At 51.7% G+C, this 6,358-nt stretch overlaps 1 long non-coding RNA gene across 1 annotated transcript; it reads left to right on the top strand.

The window, feature by feature from the left end:
• The first annotated feature begins 243 nt into the window (after nt 1-243).
• LOC122428252 lies at nt 244-6,044 on the top strand. The gene is made up of 3 exons (XR_006265677.1): nt 244-341; nt 4,266-4,531; nt 5,400-6,044. It is a non-coding gene; the product is annotated as an uncharacterized LOC122428252 (long non-coding RNA).
• The last annotated feature ends 314 nt before the right edge of the window (nt 6,045-6,358 follow it).

Raw genomic sequence — 6,358 nt, 5'->3', positions numbered from 1 at the left:
CTGCTAACCAGATGGTTCCTCTGACCTGCTCATCGGGGGCCTGGGTCTTCTGTTGCCACCACCCCATCCGTCGTGGTCCTGTCCTGGAAGCTCTGATGGGCCCCACCCCCCGCAGCCCTCCAACCTGTGCAGCTCAGATGCTGACGTTTCCTTTTCCTTCCCAGAAGTCTCCGGCAGCTTTCCATGTGGTTTGACCTCTTTGAAGGGTTCAGCCCTCACTGACGTCATTGGGGCAGCTAGCAAACCGTTGCCCTGTTTGCCCAAAGGAAGAGCGAAATGTATTTTTATTTTTTTACAAACAGATGAGTTTCCTTTTAGAGCTACTGGATCTGAATTAGCTGGTGAGTGTTGAAATCCTCAGAAGAATTCAGCGGGAAACGGCTCAGAAGCTGGGGAGACTGGGCTCCCCCACAATAGCACATCTTGTGTTCCCCAGGCACGTGCCAGCTTACAGGAACTTTTCATGTACTCCCTAACTGGGGGGACGAAGCAGGGTGAATTCTCTGAAGTTCAGGGTGATGGATAACTTAGCTCTGGCAAAACAGATAGCCTTCAATGGCATATGATGCTGCTATTAAATATGAGACTGGAGAAAAAAAGTTGTTCTCAGAAAGTGGGTGGGCCAAAGACATGTTATGCAAATAATTATGGGGCTACACTGTTGCTCTTTGGTTGACCAAGTATCTAGTTACAGGATTTAAATGCGAAGTGTTGCTGCCCTAGAGCCGGCAAACACCCAAAGGGATGTCAGTAGCTGGTTGTGTAATAAAGAATCTGCTTGGCCTTTATCTTTGTTTCCCAGGAGGTAATCTCTAAACCTTTGGAATTTCCCGAGTGATGGGAGGGTCTTTGTTATTCATGGTGGGCCTCTTAGACCACACCTGCTAGTTTATGCCAATGAGTGACTCATGGGGGACTCCAGATATTTTATGTTTATGAGATGACTCAGGATGCAGGCTGGCCAGGCCAGAGAGACCAGCGATGTGATTAGAGAGTTGGAGCTTTGATCCACATGCTGTCAGCCCAAATCTGGGGGGGACAGGGAGGGGCTGGATGTGCGGTTCCGTCACGCAGGTGGTGATTCCATCAGTCACGCCTCTGCAATGAAGCTCCAAAGATAAACTCGGGATATGGAGGCTTGGGGGAGCTGCCTGGGCTGGGAACACATTGTGGATTGTTATACATTAGCGACAGTAGGGTACTGTGTCCCTGAGGATACGGAAGCGTCATGTTTGGAATGCTCCCACGCCTAGCTCGGTCCTATAGGTCTCTTCCTTGGGCTGGTTCTGAGTTATTGTCCTTTGCTATAATAAAACCGTCCCTGTAAGTGCAGTGTTTTCCTGAGTTCTGTGTCATTTTAGCGAATTATCAATCCTGTCGGTGTCCGTAGGGACCCCCACATTTGTAGCCAGCTGGTCTGAGTTGGGAGGTGGCCCCGGGGACTCCTAAATGTGCAGCTGGAGTCTGAATCTTGACTGACTTGATGGTGGAAGACTGTGCCTTTAGTTAGTTTGGCAAGGCCTGGGAGGTGGGGATGAAAAAATGTTGTTTAGTCGTTAAGTCGTGTCCGACCCTTGTGACCCCATGGACTGTGGCCCCCCAGAGTCCTCTCTCTGTGGGATTTCCAGGCAAGAACACTGGAGTGGGTGAAGAACAGCTGGCTGAAAAATGTGCAGTACAGAGGCTGGAAGGTCTGGCCGGCAAGGGCTGGGAGTGAGACCCCAAAGGCAGGCGGCTCGGATTGTATAGGGCATCGAGGCTGCCCCGATGCTTCACGTTGGTCAGGCTGTAGCCACTGGCTGGGCCCTGGGCCTCGTCCATCATCAGACTCGGTACCCGCTGTGTCCTGTTTCCTGAGTTTGAAGATCAGGATACAGAGGCCCTGATGGGTTATAAGACTTCAGTCACACGGCTTGTCCCAGTAGAGCTGGTGCTTTATTATATTTCTTTATTATGATTAAATACATCAAAGAAAATGTCACATAAATAATACACAGTTTGCTAAAGTGTGTAACTCAGTGGCATTAAATACACCGGGCTTCCCTGCTGGCTCAGCAGTAAAGAATCCCCCTGCAATGCAGGAGACACAGGTTCGCTCCTGGGGTGGGGAAAGATCCCCTGGAGAAGGAAGTGGCAACCCACTCCAGTATTCTTGTCCATGGGAAATCCCGTGGTAGCAAGAGTAGGATGCCACTTAGCAGCTGAACAACAAGAAGTACACGCATCCTGTTGTGTGATGGTAATCACTAGTTCCACAATCTTTTCATCACCCTGTATAGAGATGCAAACTCTGTGTCCGTTCAGCTATAACTCCTCACCACCTTCCCCTAGACCCCGGTTACCTCCGATCTACTTTCTATAGAAAAAGAGGCTCTGGGAGGCAATGCCGTGCACTGAACATGTCAATTCCACTTGCACCCCGCCCCCATCCTGGGGGGAGGGGAGGAGAGGAACTTCAAAGCTTTGACTAGAAGCTCCCAAGATAAGAGTCAAGATAGAGGGAAAGGGATTTATTTTCTCCCACGGTTTATAATCATAGTTGTGCTTTTCTGGGTCAGGTCAGACTTGTGTGGGAAATCCCAGCTGAACTGATTGAACCTGAAAGGAGTTGGTGGGCAGGAGGCATGGAGAAGCCCAGAGTCTGGGCGTTTCAGGCAGGTTTTCTGAGTGGGCGCTATGCAGCCAATGGAACCTGGCTTCCCCCCTCCCGTGGTGACTCAGTTACCTCTGAGCTGGTGCCCTCGTGGGCAGGCCCTGCCCTCAGGATGGCGGTAGCCCCAGCCTCAGGTTCAAGGGCAGCAGGAGCCCATACCACTGCGTCTTGGGCCCGATAGGCCGGTCACCCCGGAGATGCTGTGAGGCTCTGACTGGCTTAGACCCAGGTCACGTGATGGACTCCGCCCAGAGCCCATTAGGGCTCAAAGGCCACCTATGCATGGGTTCCTGGCTGAAATCTGGAAGGAGCCACTGGTTGGAGAGAGTGAACGTCAGGGATCAGAACCGCCAGAAAATGACCAGTGTGCCCTGAGCCCAGGCTTGGGGCTGTGGAGGGGCTCAGTGAGTCAACCTGTGTAAAGGGCTTAGAAGTACCTGCTTGCTTCTCAGCAGACATCAGCTAGTGCTGCTATTTGCCAGGCAGCATTCTCAGCTCGTAACTTACCCGGTTATCATTTTATCCTTACCATGCGTCATGAAGCGGGTCTTATTTTCCTCATTTGACAAATGAGGATGCCAAGACTCAGAAAGTTTAGGCAGCATGACTGAGGTCACACAGCCAGTGAGAGATGGAGCCAAGACTTGAACCCTGGAAGTCCCATTCCAGAGCTTACTTGCTTGTAGAGGAGATTCAGGAGGGAAGCCTCTTCCTCATATGTGGACCATCTATGATTGTATAAATCGGGTTCTCTCAGAAGCCAGTTTTCAACCCGCTTGTAATTTGGAAAGCCTTTAAAGCTACATTAATGCTTTTAAGATACTATTCTAAAATGCCTGAGATTTAGCAATACCTCCCTATTACTATGGGCTTCCTTGGTGGCTCAGTGGTTAAAAAAAAAATCCACCTGGCAATGCAGGAGATGTGGGTTCAGTCCCTGGGTCGGGAAGATCCCCTGGAGAAGGGAATGGCGACCCACTCCAGTATTCTTGCCTAGGAAATCCCGTGGACAGAGAAGCCTGGTGGGCTACAGTCCATGGGGTCCCTGAGAGTCGGATGTGGCTTAGCGACTAAATGACTGCAACCGTATTATTACCGTAGTCAGAAAGAGTTAACGTAGCTTTCAAACCTTTGTAACTTAACAACGAGGAGTTACACTCCCAGAAAGTATAAATCAATGAGTAATGGGAATCTGGATTAATTCCCAAAATAAAGCTGTTATCCTAAGGATTTATGAAGAGAGGAATAAAAGACACTTAGCAGAATCTCCAGAGGCAGATATGAGACATGAAAATCAAACTCTGCAGTGCTTTAAATGTTATTTATCACATCTCTCTCCCCTTTGTGGTCCAGCGCTTGGCACTCAAGCCTGTGACCGTGTTGCTCTAAGTGGGAAGCATCACAAGTGGCTGCCCTCACGTGGAGGTGGGAGGACAGGGAAGATAAACGAGGAAGAGGTGATTCACAGACGTGGACACACAGCGTAGGAAGTGATAGCCGGTCCGGCTCAGGTTCTGTGCTTGGACTCTGTATGGGAGCTTTGCGAAGTTTCCATGAAAATAACCCAGAGGAAACAGGGAAATTAAGCCATGTTTTCTGCTCTGCTCTCTAGGGATGGGAATGCCTCTGTGGCCAGAGGGCTCCGGACGGAGCAGCTGTCAGCTGGGTGGCTGGCCACCACGCCCGGTGCCTGGGAGGACAGGAGGCTTTGCCCCACTCTATGAGGAGCGCGGCCTGGCTGTGGGCACATGGAGGCCAGCACACTGGGGTCCTCCCGGGTACGTCCGGATCTCTCTCCCAGAGACCGCCTGCAGTCATGGAGAAGGAGGTGCTGACCCCATGGCCCTGTGAGCAGAGGTGCGAACAAGGAGAGCCTGTGTGAGTTTCCCAGAGACCAGAGATGCCCGCACACCAGTGATGGAGGGGTCCTTGCCAAGTTGCTGGGGCTGCCTCCATTGGAGAGGAGTTACAAGCTGGTAGAATTGGCCTGGACTCACTCAACAGGGTGATGATGTCTGGGGAAATTCACGAGGACTGCATTTTTAACCTCCCGAGCCTCAGTCTCCTCATCTGTAAAATGGGGGAAATAATCACTCCACCACAGAGTTGTTGGGGCAGGAGAAGAATCCCGAGTGAGGAGCCAAGTGTCAGATACGGAGCCAGGCCAGGCTCCCTGGCCCACATCTGAAGTCACCTCGGTGCCCCCCGCCTACACGGTGGTCTGAATGTGGAGGGAAGGATGGGAATTCTCTGGTGGGTGGTGGTTTTGAGTCATAACAGGCCTGAGGGGGTGCAGGGGTGGTGGGCGCCGTGCAGGGCGATGGTCTCAGGCGTGGGGCAACCTGAGGAAGCGGGATGCCGCGGGGACACAGAGAAGGTGATGGGACTCCTGAGCCCTGGTCCAGGGTCGTAACACTGCCACTGGCCTTAATCCCAGAAAGCAGGGGAGCCTGTGGGGCAGGTCTGGGGTGGGCCTGAGCCCGCAGGTGGGGAGGTTGGGTGTGTTTGTCCAGGCGCAGCCCCTGTCCCCAAGCCTGGGCGTCGCGGCTGTGCTCTTGGGAAAATTCACGAGACAGACCACACGGGGGCGCTCGCCACCAAAGGATTCTGGTCCAGTCCCGCTTCGTCCCCAAATGCAATCTGTTTTTTAAATTAATTCTCTATTTACAACCATAGCAATAGGAACAAAAGACAGTCGAGCTTTCCTGGGCGTTCTTTCCTTCTCCTGCTTTCTTTCTATTTCCAGCTTGATTTGGACAGCCTAACCCTGTGTTGTCCCAAGATCTAGTTCAGAATCGGGCGAGCCACTCCTGAACTTGGCTGGGAAAGAGATGCTCCACCTTCAGAGTGACCTGAATACACTAATGAAGCCACAGAACACCCCACCACGTGTGGTTTCCTGGATGGATAAACGTTTCCTCACCACCCACCCCCCAACCCAGAGGACTGTCAGAGTCAGACAGGCCAGCCTTTGGGATGTAGATTTAGGATTTTGTCCTGAAGTAGAAATTCCGGGGATAGGGATAAATTTGTTTTTTTGCAAAAACTGTTCCGTTTCTGCACACTTGCGTATTTTAGCCTTTCCGTATCACCTTGTCCTCCTTGGCCACTCACGCTCCCCTTGCGTGATCGCATGCCCCATTTGTGCTCAGGATCCCATGGCACAAGCAGTCTCTTTCAGCCTCCAGAGCTGGGTGCTATGCAGGGCCCAGAGTGCTGCCTGCGGATGTGGCTCCCCAGGGAGTGACAGGACTCTGCAGGGACAAACTGCTCCGCAGAGGGAACCCAGACCTTTGCAAACAAAGGCGTTTAGCATCCTTCTGGAAAGTCCCATGAAAAGCAAATCATTGCAACATTTTTTCCTCTTGTTAGTCTCGTGGTGTGTTGTATGTGTGCGTAAATAAAATATTAATTTCAAGTGTTGTCTCAGAGATCCTCACTGCATTCTGCCTGCTTTTTGTGGACAAGGGGAACGCCCTCGGTGGGCGTTTGTAAGGTCCAGCCTGCCTTCGCTGAGCTTTGTTCCCAGGCCTGTTCAATCTGGGCACCACGATCACAGACAGGGTGTGTGGTTATTCAGAAGACAGCCTTTCCTCTCCCCAGGACACACCTGCCTCACCTGGCCATTGACAGTGGCCACTGATGCGAGGGATTTAGATGAGAAGTCAGGGGTAAAGAAGTACATGGTTATATTATACAACTGTC

Source organism: Cervus canadensis, chromosome 2 (genome assembly GCF_019320065.1).
Source record: "Cervus canadensis isolate Bull #8, Minnesota chromosome 2, ASM1932006v1, whole genome shotgun sequence".
Lineage (NCBI taxonomy): Eukaryota > Metazoa > Chordata > Mammalia > Artiodactyla > Cervidae > Cervus > Cervus canadensis.
The sequence above is the reverse complement of the archived record's forward strand: the minus strand, read 5'-3'. Positions and strand labels throughout refer to the sequence as shown.